This window comes from Procambarus clarkii, chromosome 51 (assembly GCF_040958095.1).
Source record: "Procambarus clarkii isolate CNS0578487 chromosome 51, FALCON_Pclarkii_2.0, whole genome shotgun sequence".
In the NCBI taxonomy this organism is placed as follows: Eukaryota; Metazoa; Arthropoda; class Malacostraca; order Decapoda; family Cambaridae; genus Procambarus; species Procambarus clarkii.
This window is the reverse complement of record NC_091200.1, coordinates 26,007,382-26,023,834: the sequence shown is the minus strand read 5'-3', so window position 1 is coordinate 26,023,834 and position 16,453 is coordinate 26,007,382.

Below are 16,453 nucleotides of genomic sequence, written 5' to 3'. Positions count from 1 at the left end.
GAGGGTATCTTTGTACATGAGTGGAAGGTCTGTGCGTGTGAGTAGAGGATGTCTTTGTGCATGAGTAGTTACTTTCTATGCGAGTAAAGAAAGTTGTCGTGTAAGAGTATAGGATGCTCATGAACCTATCGAGAGGTTTTGCGTACTTGGGGCACCTTGCGCTATATAGTCTTCCGGGCTTGGCGTTTTCTATTGTTAATTACTTGACCCCACCTTGCTTCCTTTGGGAAATGGTGCAGAAGGATTAGGTAAGAGAAAATTATTCATACATTTTTAATATTCTTCTGGATAAAATATACAGTATAGTGGCACCTTCTCAGAGTATGTCCGGGTACATTAGTTTTTCCAGTATGACAATGTATAATGTTTTACCTACAAAGGCTTCATACCTCTGAATTTTTGGTATATCCACAGTAGCAGAAACCACATTTCACTTTGCCTTGGGGTTAGTGTGGCTTATATTAGGTATACTGACTTTTAGCCCATATTTAGCTACACTACAATTACTGTACCCTCTTTACCACAATTTTTGTATCTTGTGACATAATACGTATCCAGCATGTTTTCTTTGAGTATACAACTTCATTCAAGAAACAAGCCTAACTTATAAAACTTAGGATTTGTATGTTTTGTCTGGCTGGCACCTAGTGAGAGTAATTCAACACAGGGTTTTTTGTGTTTAAAATTAAAAAAAAAAAAAAATTGGTTTCAATTTTTCTGTCATTTGGCAAAACAAACACTGATACTATAGAAATAATAGTGTAAGAGGAACAAGTAGAATATCAGTATTGTGATGACACATTTATCATTATGATAAAAGGAAAGAGAGGCATATCATAAATTATCGGATAAGATGATAAATACTAATAGATACTGGCAATGATAGAATATAGCGAAATCAAGTCAAAAAGGGCACAGCGATGAATTGAGGGAATTGTTTCGTTTAGCGTGCAAGTGTGGTGTGCTAGATATTCTATGAAGCACCTTGCTTCTAAGGTTTGAATAGTACACTAGATTGCAAAGACAGATTAAAGCTTCTTTTTCCGTTCCTCCACTAGTGGTAATATTTGTTGACTGCCTCACCACAGAGGCGATGATTTTTAATACTTTTTAACTATGGTTTCGTAATATATCTCGGTCGCCATATAAACTTTGTAATGTATCCTGTTTATCTCTTAGTTCAATTGTGAGAAGCTCCTTGATTTGATTGCTTATTATTCTACAAGCAGTAGGTAATATTTTAACTTGATTTGCATGTACTGTTTAATCAGTGAGCATAAATAATTGTCTGGTAAATGCTTTTAATTTGTATCAAGTATTTGTATCAAGTTATTTTATTAGTGTACAGAAGCAATGGAACACCTCAAAGCAGTGTTATTTTCTCCTGCTGGTACTACAGTTCCCTAGCAACTGTGCTTCACTTTCTCCACCTTGTACCACAGTACCCTAGCCACTGTGCTTCAGTGTCTCCACCTTGTACTACAGTACCCTAGCCACTGTGCTTCAGTGTCTCCACCTTGTACTACAGTACCCTAGCCACTGTGCTTCAGTGTCTCCACCTGGTACCACAGTACCCTAGCCACTGTGCTTCAGTTTCTCCACCTGGTACCACAGTACCCTAGCCACTGTGCTTCAGTTTCTCCACTTGGTACCACAGTACCCTAGCCACTGTGCTTCAGTTTCTCCACCTGGTACCACAGTACCCTAGCCACTGTGCTTCAGTTTCTCCACCTGGTACCACAGTACCCTAGCCGGTCGGCCGAGCCGGTCGGCCGAGCCGGTCGGCCGAGCGGACAGCACGCGGGACTTGTGATCTTGTGGCCCTGGGTTCGATCCCAGGCGCCGGTGAGAAACAATGGGTAGAGTTTCTTTCACCCTATGCCCCTGTTGCCTAGCAGTAAAATAGGTACCTGGGTGTTAGTCAGCTGTCACGGGCTGCTTCCTGGGGGTGGAGGCCTGGTCGAGGACCGGGCCGCGGGGACACCAAAAAAAGCCCCGAAATCATCTCAAGATAACCTCAAGATAACAAGATAGGGCGCTTTACACTGCCTACGTGAGGCCAGTCTTAGAGTATGCCGCCTCATCATGGAGTCCCCATCTGAAGAAGCATATAATGAAACTGGAAAAGGTTCAGAGGTTTGCAACGAGACTCGTCCCAGAGCTACGAGAGATGGGGTATGAGGAGCGCCTGAGGGAACTGTGCCTTACGACACTAGAAAGAAGAAGGGAGAGAGGGGACATGATAGGAATGTATAAGATACTCAGAAGGATTGACAGAGTGGACATAGACGAAATGTTCACACGGAATACTAACAGAACGAAGGGACATGGATGGAAGCTTGAAACTCAGATGAGTCAAAGAGATGTTAGGAAGTTTTCTTTTAGCGTGAGAGTATTGGGAAAATGGAATGCACTTCAGGAACAGGTTGTGGAAGCAAATACTATTCATAATTTTAAAACCAGGTATGATAGGGAAATGGGACAGGAGTCATTGCTGTAAACAACCGATGCTCGAAAGGCGGGATCCAAGAGTCAATGCTCAATCCTGCAGACACAACTAGGTGAGTACACACACACACACACACACCTCCCATCCTCTCTCCCTCACCCGGTCTCTCCCTCTCCATCTCTCTCAATCTCTGTCTCTCTCTCCTCCCTCTCTCTCTCCCTCCCTCCTCTCTCTCCATCTCTCCCCCTTCCCCTCTACTTTCTTCTCACTTCAGTGGAAGGGTCGGATCGCCCCCACCCACCCATTTATCTCTCCTTTTATCTCTCCTTTTATCTCTCTTTCTCTCTCTCTCTCTCTCTCTCTCTCTCTCTCTCTCTCTCTCTCTCTCTCTCTCTCTCTCTCTCTCTCTCTCTCTCTCTCTCTCTCTCTCTCTCTCTCTTTCTTTCTCTCTCTCTCTCTCTCTCTCTCTCCCTCTCTCTCTCTCTCTCCCTCCCCCATCCTGCTCTGCCCTCCTGACAAATCCTATCACGGCACAACTATAGGAACATGGGCAAGCATGACAGCCAGGGGAACCAGGGGAACAGGGAAAAGTCAAGGTGACGAAATGAAGGAAATGTTCGCCCAGTTTCTGGAGGACATCAAGAGTGAGATGCAAGAAATGATGCAGGAAATGAAGAACAAAATAAGCAACCTGAAGAGAAAGCTGACTGCAGCAAAGGAGGAGATTAGAGCCCTCAATGAGAATGGTATCGAGGCTGAGACTCAGAAAATCATCCAGGGAGAAGGTGGTAATAGTTTTTTTGGATGAGAATACCACAATAAAAGCAACATTTGCAGAAATGCTAAAAAAAATAACTCTGAAGTAATGACTGCAGTGATGGAGGTGGCCATTGTGGTGTTTGTGTGTTACTGAGGAAGTCTTGGTTGTAGGGTTGATATAAAGCCATCGCTTGGTTACTAACTTTAATACTTATAAATTATTACATGACTAGTAGCTTCCAAGCTGATAGCGTCCTGTACGCTCTATTGTTTACCTTCCTCTCCCTCTCTCTGGCGTCTCAGCCGCCGCACATAGAAAACGGACGGTACCATTTTCTGTAAACATGACATCCCTCCTTTTCTCTAAAAAGAATGAATACAGGATGTCCACCATGCTTGTAGCACAAAGCAAAGTTATTGTCACAAAGTAAGTTATTAACATATCAAGAGATATTGCATACATTTAACATTAATTAAGCACACAAAGAATTTAAACAACTTAATCTTTACCACAAAGGATTTCAATGTTAAAAATACATATGCAATGTTAAACAAACATGAAAGAAACTGTAATACAAAGTTACAAAATATTGAATGAGAGATCTGCATTATTCAAACAATATTAAATTTACTTTAGCATAACAAGTAAATACTTTGCATTACATAGGAACACAATTAATCATCAAATCGTGTAGGGCGTTTAACATGACGTTTAGGACGAGAGTCCCCAAATACAATAATATCCCTTGATGAATTGTTTATTGAGTTATAACTTATTTTTTCTTTTTCTTTTGCACGACTTTGCACTTCATCATTTTCTACACTAGTTGGAATCACTTTGAAATAAGCCATATTACGTGTTATACTATGATCTCTATTACTCGCTGTTACCATAGTTCCTTTTACACTAATCACTTTATATAGTTTTTTATCATACGGCATATCTAGCTTTCCCTCTTTTTTCTTTTTAACGAGAACAGTATCTCCAACCTTTATGAATTGTTCCTTTACACGCTGATCATGAGCAATTTTCATTTTGCCCTTGGCTAGTGCATCCTTCTCAGCGAGACGTTTATCCGTTATCACGGCTGGCATGACAGGTAGTGTACTCACCTAATTGTACTCACCTAATTGTGCTTGCGGGGGTTGAGCTCTGGCTCTTTGGTCCCGCCTCTCAACCGTCAATCAACTGGTGTACAGATTCCTGAGCCTATTGGGCTCTATCATATCTACACTTGAAACTGTGTATGGAGTCAGCCTCCACCACATCACTTCCTAATGCATTCCATTTACTAACTACTCTGACACTGAAAAAGTTCTTTCTAACGTCTCTGTGGCTCATTTGGGTACTCAGCTTCCACCTGTGTCCCCTTGTTCGCGTCCCACCAGTGTTGAATAGTTCATCCTTGTTTACCCGGTCGATTCCCCTGAGGATTTTGTAGGTTGTGATCATGTCCCCACTTACTCTTCTGTCTTCCAGTGTCGTGAGGTGCATTTCCCGCAGCCTTTCCTCATAACTCATGCCTCTTAGTTCTGGGACTAGTCTAGTAGCATACCTTTGGACTTTTTCCAGCTTCGTCTTGTGCTTGACAAGGTACGGGCTCCATGCTGGGGCCGCATACTCCAGGATTGGTCTTACATATGTGGTGTACAAGATTCTGAATGATTCCTTACACAGGTTCCTGAACGCCGTTCTGATGTTAGCCAGCCTCGCATATGCCGCAGACGTTATTCTCTTTATGTGGGCTTCAGGAGACAGGTTTGGTGTGATATCAACTCCTAGATCTTTTAGTGTGTTTCTCATAGGACGTCCAAATAAAAGTTCGCCAGTCGACTTGCCCAGTGTGCCATGTGGTGTTGCACGGTAGTTCCTGAGAAAAGCATACATAGCTTGTTTCCAGGATCGTCCTTCGACATGAGCACAGCGTACCGCTTTCATGACAGGTTGCATGAATCTCTCGACTTCTCCATTTGCTTGAGGATGTAGTGGCATCACACGGCGGTGTTTGAATCCAATATGCTCAGCAAAGTTGACGAAGTCTTGTCTATTGAATGGCGGTTCATTGTCCGTCTTGACAACTTCAGGAATGCCAAAATTTGAAAAGATCTTGTCGAGTTTCGGGATGACAGCCTTTGCAGATGTGGAAGTGATGATTTCTACTTCTGGATAACGTGAGTGATCATCAATGACTACCATCAAGTACTCTCCAGCTGGTAGTGGTCCACAGAAGTCCATCGATACTTCCGTCCATGGTGCAGCAGGTAGTGGTGAAGGTTGTAGAGGTGTTGGTCTTGAAGTATCCACTGCAGCTTGGCAAGGGACACAGGCATCATGCATGTCCTTTGCTTGACGATCAATGCCAGGAAACCACACCTTTTCTCGTAGCAGCTGTTTGGTCCTAACAAGACCTTAGTGTCCTTGATGTGCAAGCTTCAGAGCACGTTGCTGGAGAACAGCTGGAATGACGATACGAGTACCTCGCAGCACGGTGTCGCGTTGTTGCGTAACACTTAATTTTGTCTGGATGTGTTCAAATGCTTTGAATGCATCTTGGTCAACTCCTGAGGGTGGGATGCGTGGAAACTTTTTCTTAGTCAATGCATCCACTGTTGCTTGCAGAGTTGGGTCCTCTAGGGTTGCAGTACGGATTTCATCAAGAGTGAGAGCCTTAGAGACTGCATCACAGGTTACAGAGTGTACATATTCCTTGGCAACTTGCTGATGCTTGGTAATGGTGAAACTGTTGGCAGGATGTCGACTGATGTAATCAGCGGGATTGCCTGCACCCGGCTTGTGTTTCACCGTAAAGTTGTATGGTTGCAGACGAAGAGCCCATCTCTCAATGCGAGCTGGTGGTTTGGACTTTGGATTATTGAGATGGTCTCCAACGGTTTGTGGTCAGTGACTATCGTGGTGAAGGGTGCACCAAGCAGATACACATTGAAGTGTCCACAGCCCCATACAAGAGCAAGAGCTTCCTTCTCTGTCTGACTGTATCGTTGCTCAACATCTGTGAGAGAACGGCTGGCGTAGGCAATTACTACTCTGGAATCTGGTTGACCAGGTTTGTGTTGGGCTAAAACAGCACCTAAACCAACAGGACTAGCATCCACCGTTAACTCAGTGTCCATTGATGGATCAAAATACGCAGCAGTCGCATTCTCTACAAGTGCATCTTTCACAGCATCAAATGCATTTTGCTCGATATCGCTCCAGGACCATGATGCATTTTTCTTCAGGAGCTCACGGAGAGGCTTCGTAATAGTAGCAAAATCTGGAATGAAGCGAGAACAGTAGTTTGCCATTCCCAGAAAACTATGTACTTCAGTGGACGTTGAAGGAGGTGCAGCATTCTTGATATCTGCAACTTACTTAGGATCTGGAGACACACCTTTGTCACTAAGTACATGTCCAAAGAATTCAATTTTACGTTGATTGAACTCACACTTTGCTCGGCTTAACGTCAGATTCTTTTCTCGTAAGCGTTGCAATGTTGCACGAAGAGCTTTGCCATGTACAGCTTGGGTACGGCCATAAACAATGATGTCATCAGACATGTTGTCAGCATTAGGTATATCTTGCAATACCTGGCTGATGATGTGCTGGAATGCCTCGGCAGCACTGTTGATACCAAAACTCAGGCGCTTGTACCTATACAGACCTCGATGTGTCGTAAACGTTGTGATGAATCGACTCTCACCATCAAGTTCAAGCTGATGATAGCCCTTGTTTAAATCTAACTTGCTAAATACAGTTGCACCATTCAAGCGGTAAATCATATCATCTACAGTGGGTATAGGATGGCGTTCACGCATTATTGCCTTGTTGGGAACACGCATGTCCACACAAATGCGTATCTCATCTGGATTCTTCGGCTTTGGTGGAGTGACAATTGGGCTTACCCATGGTGTTGGGCCTGTTACTGGTTCAATGATATCTAGTTCGATCAGCCTATCCAGTTCGGCATCGACTTTCTTGCGAGTATGGAATGGTTATCGGCGATGTGGTTGGGCAACTGGAATTACATCTGGGTTGATATGCAGATGTACTTTGCTATCAGTATAACAACCTATGGATTTAAATCGATCAGAAAATTCAGCAACATTACCATCAACATTGCTTGCAGATTCCACTGCTACAGCATTAGAAAGCTGAAGTAGCCCCAATTTGGTTGAAGTCTTGTAACTAAGTAGAGACTCCTTCGCATTCCTAATAACATGGAATGTAGTAATGAGCATTGCACTCTTTGACTTGATATATGCAGTGAAAGTTCCAATCACTGGCAAGGCTACCTTTGAAGCATAGGCAGTGGCTTTGCCATTATAGTTTTCAAGCTTTAGGAACTGTTTTTTAAATTTCTCATAGTGGCACTCAGCAATGGTGTCAATGTTTGACCCAGTGTCAATGAGAACTTTGAGACAAAAACCAGCAATGTATACACACGTCTCTGGGTTGTTTGGAAGATCATTCCATTCTGTGATTGCTTGTACTCCATAAGTATAATCACATTCACTGTCATTTGAGACTGGTTGTAATGAAATGTTGTCTTGTACATTATTAACATTCTGGATATGAGGTGCAATATTGTGTTTACCACCTCGTCCCCTATGACCTGATCCTCGTACAGTGCTTTTATTCATTGACTGTGGTTTCTTTAGTGCGGAACGACACATAGCACAAAAATGACCTAGTTTTCCACACTCATAGCACTTCTTACCTTGAGCAGGACAAACATTACCTTGGTGTGGGTAGTCTCCTCCACAATTGTAACATTTATTGTTGACACCCTCTGATGTGAATCGTTGTGACTGCTTGAGTCTTGTTCCATGACTCCAGTTGTGATGTGGCTCTCGGCTCAATTTACTGTTAGGTTTGCCATGATATCTTGTTTGATCATGGTGTCCTCCCTGAACCTTACGTACCTCATCACTGTTAGTAACAGTGGCAGAACCGTTATTGGCACTGCACTCCATGACACGCGCATCACGTGCAGCATCTTCCATTAGACGAGCCATATCCAGTATCTTGGTAAGAGAACTTTCATCATCAACAAGTTCTAGAGCTCTTCGCCAGAGACGTGTAGATGTGCATGTTTCAATTATTTGCTGTTTGATATCTTTGTCAACATCAGCAAACTCACAATGGGCTGCTAAACCCTGCAGACGTGTTTGGTATTGATCTACGGTTTCATTAGAGAGTTGTTTTGCTCTCCTGAAATGCATAATTTCCATTGCAGTATTTTGTCTTGGTTTGAAATGTTCAGTTAATTTGGCTTTGGCAGTGTCATAATCTTTGGCACCACCAGTGTCTTTCATTGTGTCAAAAATGTCACAAACTCTATCACCTGCATAATGAAGTAGAAAGGCACGCTTTCTTTCAGCACTTTTGGTGTCTGAAACTATCAACAAATTTTCAAACCTTTTAAGCCATTTGATCCACCTCTGTGACAGCTTTGTCTGGTCACAGTCAGGATCAAATGCAGGAAACTGAGGTATATTTGCCATTTTTTACTGAATATAAGTAAACTTATCACTTAAAATGTTCCTCAGAATACTAAACACTTACTGCACTGTATATGTTAGTTAAGAATTCACTGTAATTACTTTAATTTTGCAAAGCACACATGCATTCTAATACAAAAGTTCACAGCAGAGCACAATACAGCAGCAACTGACTTCTTACCTAGCCCTTGTGTACATGTGTTGTTCCTACTCACAACAGTACAGCAGTTGTCACAGCAGTAGTTAGCAGTTGGTACAGCAGTTGGCAGCAAATGGCAGCAGTTGGTGCAGTAGTTGGTACAGCAGTTGGCAGCAGTTGGTACAGCAGTCAGTTCACAGCGTGAAGAATTGTAGCACAGAGCGCGTTGCGTATACAAAACATCGGGTTTTGTATACAGCATCAAAGCGTCGTTTCGTACACCGCGTCGGCAGATTCCTCAGTACACAGCTTCTTCAGTCAGGACAGTTTGGGTAGCACACAGCATTGGTTAGCACACAACATCGTTTAGCACACAGCATTGGTTAGCACACAGCATCGGTTAACATACAGCATCGGGTATGGTGCTCAAAACTTCTCTTCCTCCTCCAGGCAACATGCTTCTCCCTTGTGTTTTAAACTGACACATACCTGCGTTCACAGTTCATCCTCGTCGCTAATGTGGTGTTTGTGTGTTACTGAGGAAGTCTTGGTTGTAGGGTTGATATAAAGCCATCGCTTGGTTACTGACACTTATAACTGATACTTATAAACAATTACATGACTAGTAGCTTCCAAGCTGGTAGCGTCCTGTACGCTTTATTGTTCACCTTCCTCTCCCTCTCTCTGGCGTCTCAGCCGCTGCACATAGAAAACGGATGGTACCATTTTCTGTGAACATGACAGCCATGAAAGCAGCCACCTCACAGGAGGTGGCACGCTCCACTAGCCAACTGCTGGAAAGGAACAGATCAGTGGTTGCTGTGGGTATTAAAGAGCAGGAAGGCTCTAATAGGACAGAGTGGAAAGACAAGGACAAAGCAGCAGTGAATGAAGTACTGTAGGCACTGGACATGGAAGAGGCTGAGCATAGCATTGAGAAGGTTTTCAGGCTAGGATGGTATAACAAAGACTGAGACCGAGTGATAAAAATAGTGTTTGCAAACGAGAGCACAAAGGAGAAGATTCTATCAAGGAAGAGCTCCCTGAAAAACATGGGAAAATTCAAAAATGTATTCCTCCAGAGAGACATGACGAGGGAGGAGAGAGCTGTGGCGGCAGAAGCAAGGAAGAGGCGCAGCTAAGGCGAGAGGGGAAAACTAAGAAGTCACAGCTCCCAGCACAACACCCCCAGAGGCGAGGGGAGAACCCACAACCAGCTACCCAGTAACACCAAAGGGGAGGACAACCCCGCCACCCTCCTCTGCATAGAAAACCCTCCTACCCCAAACCCTCCCTGCCCCCACTCAAATGTTCAGCCAAATCTCCTCCCCCCCACACCCAATCCCGACCCTTCTACCCTTCCCCTCCTCCCTGCCGAGTCCTCCCTCCCCCCCTTTCCTTCCTGTCCTCCCTCCCCTTTCACCCCATACCCCTCCCTGTCCCTCCCCCTTCACTGGATCCCCCGCCCCTCATCCCAGTATCCTCTGAGACCCTGTTATCCACCTCACAGGTCCTCACACCCATGGAACAGCTTCCCCCACCAGCAGAACACTCACCAAGGAGGCGATTTGAGAAGGCCCACAGAAGAAAGTGGGCCTCAAAGTAATGTACACTAACACAGATGGAATTACAAATAAAGCAAATGAGCTTGGAGAAAGGGTACTAGAGGAAAACCCAGACATAATAGCCCTCACAGAAACAAACTAACGAAAACGATAACAAACGCAGTGTTCCCACAGGACTATTATGTTATGAGGAAAGAGAGGGAAGGAAGAGGTGGTGGTGGTGTAGCTCTACTGGTAAGAAAAGGCTGGGATTTTGAGGAGATGGTTATTCTGGGCTGTGAAGGTTTCAGTGACTACATAGCAGGTACTATAACAAATGGAGGGGAAAAAAATTATAGTCGTAGTCATATATAATCCACCACCAAATGAAAAAAGACCCAGACAGGATTATGATAGAAACAACATGGCCACCATTAACATAATAGAAAGAGCAGCTTCTTTTGCCAGCAGGAATGGATCTGGACTACTAATTATGAGAGACTTCAACCATGATAAGATAGATTGGGAGAACAGAGACCCGCATGGAGGACCAGAAACATGGAGAGCTAAGCTGCTAGACGTGGCAACAAGAAACTTTCTAAGCCAGCACATCATGGAACCAACAAGAATGAGAGAAGATGAACCAGCAATGCTTGATTTGATATGTACCCAAAATGAGTGGGATATAAGGGACGTTAAGATGGAAGCGTCCTTGGGAATGAGTGACCAAAGTGTATTGAACATTGAGTACCTGGTAGAGCTAGGAATTCTCTCCCCAAAACAAGAACTAGGAATCAAAAGGCTGGCATACGAAAGGAGATTTATGAACAGATGATAAGTTTCCTAAGGGAAATGCCTTAGGACACAGACCTCAGAGATAAGTCTGTACAGGGTATGATGGACTATGTTACCCAAAAGTGTCAGGAGGCAGTAAACAGGTTCATCCTGGCCCAAAGGGAAAAATCCGAGATGCAACAGAAGAATACATGGTATAATAGGGCATGTATGGAAGCGAAGAAACTGAACAAAAGGGCGTGGAGGAACTTCCGGAATAACAGAACACCAGAAAGCAGAGAGAGAGATACCAGAGAACCAGTAATGAGTATGTCAGGGCGAGAAGAGAAGCAGAGAAAAGTTTTGAAAATGATATAGCAAACAAAGCCAAGACCGAACCAAAGCTACTCCACAGTCACATCAGAAGAAAATCAACAGTGAAAGTACAGGTATTGAAACTTAGAACAGGCGAGGACAGGTATACAGAGAATGACAAAGAGGTGTGTGAAGAACACTACAAGAGGTTCCAGGAGGTCTTCACAATAGAACAAGGTGAGGTCACTGTGCTAGGAGAAAGAAAGGTAAACCAGGCGGCCTCGGAAGAGTTCGAAATTATGAGAGAGGAGGTCAATAGACACCTGCTGGATCTGGATGTTAGAAAGGCTGTTGGTCCAGACAGGATCTCGCCATGGGTACTGAAAGAGTGTGCAGAGGCACTTTTCTTGCCACTCTCCATAGTGTATAGTAAGTCACTGGAGACGGGTGACCTACCAGAAATATGGAAGAGGGGCGAATGTGGTCCAAATATACAAAAAGTGCGACAGGCAAGAAGCACTGAACTACAGGCCAGTGTCCTTTACTTGTATACCATGCAAGGTGATGGAGAAGATTGTGAGAAAAAACCTGGTAACACATCTGGAGAGAAGGGACTTCATGATAAATTGCCAACATGGGTTCAGGGAGGGTAAATCTTGCCTGGCTGGCTTAATAGAATTCTATGACCAGGTGACGAAGATTAAGCAAGAAAGAGAGGGCTGGGCAGACTGCATTTTCTTGGATTGTCAGAAAACCTTTGACACAGTATGGCATAAGAGGCTGGTACTTAAGCTAGATACACAGGCAGGTACTCACCTAATTGCACTCACCTAATCGTGCTTGCGGGGGTTGAGCTTTGGCTCTTTGGTCCCGCCTCTCAACTGTCAATCAACTGGTGTACAGATTCCTGAGCCTACTGGGCTCTATCATATCTTCATTTGAAACCGTGTATGGAGTCTGTGTATGGAGTATTAATTCTCTGACACTGAAAAAATTCTTTCTAACGTCTCTGTGGCTCATCTGGGTACTACGTTTCCACCTGTGTCCCCTTGTTCGTGTCCCACCCATGCTGAAGAGTTTGTCTTTGTCCACCCTGTCAATTCCCCTGAGAATTTTGTAGGTGGTTATCATATCTCCCCTTTCTCTTCTGTTTTCCAGGGATGTGAGGTTCAGCTCCTTTAGCCTTTCCTCGTAGCTCAATCCTCTCAGTTCCGGGACGAGCCTGGTGGCATACTGCTGAATCTTCTCTAACTTTGTCTTGTGCTTAACTAGGTATGGACTCCAGGCTGGAGCTGCATACTCCATGCATGCAGGATTGGTCTTACATAAGTGGTATTCAGGGTTGTGAAAGATTCCTTACACAAGTTTCTAAAGACAGTTCTTATGTTGGCCAGTCTAGCATATGCCGCTGATGATATTCTTTTGATGTGGGCCTCTGGAGACAGGTTCGGTGTGATATCAACCCCCAGGTCTTTCTCTCTATTTGACTCTTGCATTATTTCACCCCCCAGATGATACCTTGTGTTCAGCCTCCTGCTCCCTTCGCCTAATTTCATCACCTTACATTTTCCCGAGTTGAACTTTAGCAGCAATTTTCTAGACCATTCCTCCAGTTTATCCAGGTCATCCTGTAGTCACTATCTATCTTCATCCGTCTTGATTCTTCTCATAATTTTTGCATCATCAGCAAACATTGAGAGGAATGAGTCTATTCCCTCCAGAAGATCGTTCACATATATTAGAAACAGGATGGGTCCAAGTACTGAGCCCTGTGGGATTCCGCTGGTGACATCTCGCCACTCTGATGTCTCCCCCCTCACCGTTACTAGTTGTTTCCTGTTGCTTAAGTACTCCCTTATCCACTGGAGCACCTTCCCATTTACTCCTGCCTGTTGCTCCAACTTTTTTAACAGCCTTTTATGGGGTACTGTGTCAAAGGCTTTTTGGCAATCCAGGAAAATGCAGTCGGCCCACTCTTCTCTTTCCTGCCTAATTTTTGTTGCCTGGTCATAAAATTCTATTAAACCTGTGAGGCACGATTTACCATCCCTGAACCCATGTTGGTGGTGCGTTACAAAGTTATTTCCCTCCAGATGCTCTACGAGCCTTTTCCTCACGATCTTCTCCATCACCTTGCATGGTATACAAGTTAAGGAAACTGGCCTGTAATTCAGTGCCTCTTGCCTGTCACCCTTTTTGTATATTGGGACCACGTTAGCTGTCTTCCAACTTTCTGGTAAGTCTCCTGATTCCAGTGACCTGTTACACACCATAGAGAGTGGCACACTTAGTGCTTCTGCACCTTCTTTTAGTATCCATGGTGAGATTCTGTCAGACCCAACAGCCTTTGTCACATCCAGCTCCAGCAGACACCTTTTGACCTCATCACTGGTGAGGTCAAATTCCTCCAAGGTTGCTTGGTTTGCTGCCTCCTCATTTAGTGCAGGGGCTTCTCCTTGTTCTATTGTGAAGACATCTTGGAATCTCTTGTTGAGTTCTTCACACACCTCCTTGTCATTCTCTGTGTATCTGTTCTGCGCTTTTCACAGCTTCATCTCTTGTTCCTTCACTGCTGTTTTCCTCCTGATGTGGCTGTGGAGCAGCTTTGGTTGGGTCTTGGCTTTACTCGCGATGTCATTTTCAAACTCTCTCTCTGTTTCCCTCCTCACTCTGAGGTACTCATTTCTGGCCCACTGGTATCTCTCCTTGCTCTCTGGTGTTCTGTTATTTCTGTAGTTTCTCCATGTTCTTTTACTCAGTTGCTTCGCTACCTTGCATTCCTGGTTGAACCATGGGTTTTTCTGTTTTTGTCGTTTTTCTCCTTTTGGACAGGGATAAACCTGTCTGCAGCTTCCTGGCACTTCTAGGTGACAAAATCCATCATGACCTGCACATTCTTGTCTCTAAGTTCTGTTTCCCATGGTATTCCCCTGAGGAAGCTCCTCATCTCGTCATATTTTCTTCTTCGGTAATTCAGTCTTTTTCCCTCTACTCCCATCCTTGGATAGGTTATCCCTACCTCCACCAAGTGCTCAAAGGTCAGTACACTGTGGTCACTCATTCCTATGGGGGCTGCAATTTTGACTTTCCTTATTTCTGACTCATTCAGGGTGAATATCAAGTCGAGTCTAGCTGGTTCATCATTGCCTCTCACTCTTGTCGGTTCCTTGACATGCTGGCTCAGAAAATTCCATGTTGCCACTTCCAAAAGTTTAGCTCTCCACGTATCTGCACCACCATGTGGGTCCCCATTCTCCCAGTCTATCTTTCCATGGTTGAAATCGCCCATGATTAAGAGCCTTGAGCCATTCCTGCAGGCAACTAAAGCTGCTCTCTCTCTTTTATATTAGTTGTTGCCATGTTGTTCCTATCAAACTCCTGTCTAGGTCTTCTGTCATTTAGGGAAGGGTTGTAAATGACTGCCACTATTATCTTAGGTCCACCCATTGTTATAGTTCCTGTTATGTAATCTCTGAATCCGTCACAGCCCGGAATTTCCATCTCATCAAAACTCCAGTCCTTCCTTATCAGCAGGGCCACTCCTCCACCTCCTCTCCCTTCCCTCTCTTTCCTTACTATATAAAAGTCCTTTGGAAACACAGCATCTGTTATGACTCCTGACAATTTTGCTTTCGTTAGTCCTATTACATCAGGGTTTTCTTCTTGCACCCTTTCTGCCAGTTCACTTGCTTTATTGGTAATCCCATCAATGTTTGAGTACAATACCTTGAAGCTCGCTTTCTTATATCCAATTTCACCCTCACTCCCCACAAGTGTAGGAAGTTGTTCTATGGTCATTGCTGCTTGGGTACGCTCCTCCTCCTGTGAGGTAGTTTCCAGGGGTTCAGAGGGAGGCGGAGTGGGGGATGGAGGGCTTAGGTCGTGCTCAGGCCTGCTTGGGGCAGGAAGAAGTCCTGGGGGTGAGAGAGAAGGGATTGCTTGGGGAAAGGGCACGCCCTCCTGCAGTGTAGTTGACAGGGGTTTGGAGGGAGATGGAGTGAGGGATAGAGGGCTTTGGTCTTGCTCAGGCCTGCTTGCGGCAGGGAGAAGACCAGGGGCTGGGAAAGCAGGGGCTACTTGGGGTAAGGGGAGGGGGAGGATTTGGGTTTCCTGATGGGCATTGTGCAGAGGCAAGGAAGGGTTTGTGCTGGGGGGTAGGGAGGGCCCTATTGGGTGGTGGGCTGGGGTGTTGCATTCCCCCCTGGGGTTCCTGGGTTGCTGGATTGGGGCTCCCCACTCCCCTCTGGGATTGCTGGGTTGGAGACTGAGGTTCCCTGGTTCCCTTCCTTCTCCTTGCGCCTTTTTCTTGCATCTGCTGCCTTTACTATCTCGTCTCTGGTCATGTCCCTCTGAACATATACCTCTTTGTAGTACCTTTCATACCTCAATTTGCTCTTCTATACTAGGATGTCCTCTTTGATGTCCTCGCTCTTGAATACTACCTTGATCAATCTCTTTTTGTCTCTGTTGTACTGGCCAATCCGGAAAAACTGTTCTATGTCTCGTTCAGCCCCTTCCATTCCTATCTCCTTTAATATCCCTGTCACTTCAGCTTTGTCTTTATTCCTCGATTCCTCCATTGTGGAGCCCTCTTGTTCCTTAACACCTACCACTACTACAGCTCTTTTCCTTTCCATTAGCTTGTTGTGCATCTAGCTGCCTCCTGTGAGGTTACTGCTTTCATTACAACTTCCTTGACTGTGGACATTGTTCCTGGGCTCTTCAGCATTTCAGCAAAGGTTGGGCCAACTGTTGCGGTCCCTGCCATTGCTACATCTCCTGGTTCATGGGGGTTGGTCCCCTGGGCCAGAGTCTGAGGGGGGGGGGGGCCTGTTTTTAGGCTTTTTATCTCCTCTTGCGCTGCACTTAGTTCTGTCTGCAGCTTACATATAGTTTCCCTCAGGTCCTTTAATTCCCTACTGATTTCCTTCCATGCCTTAGCAATCATCTCCATGAATGACTCGTCCAGTC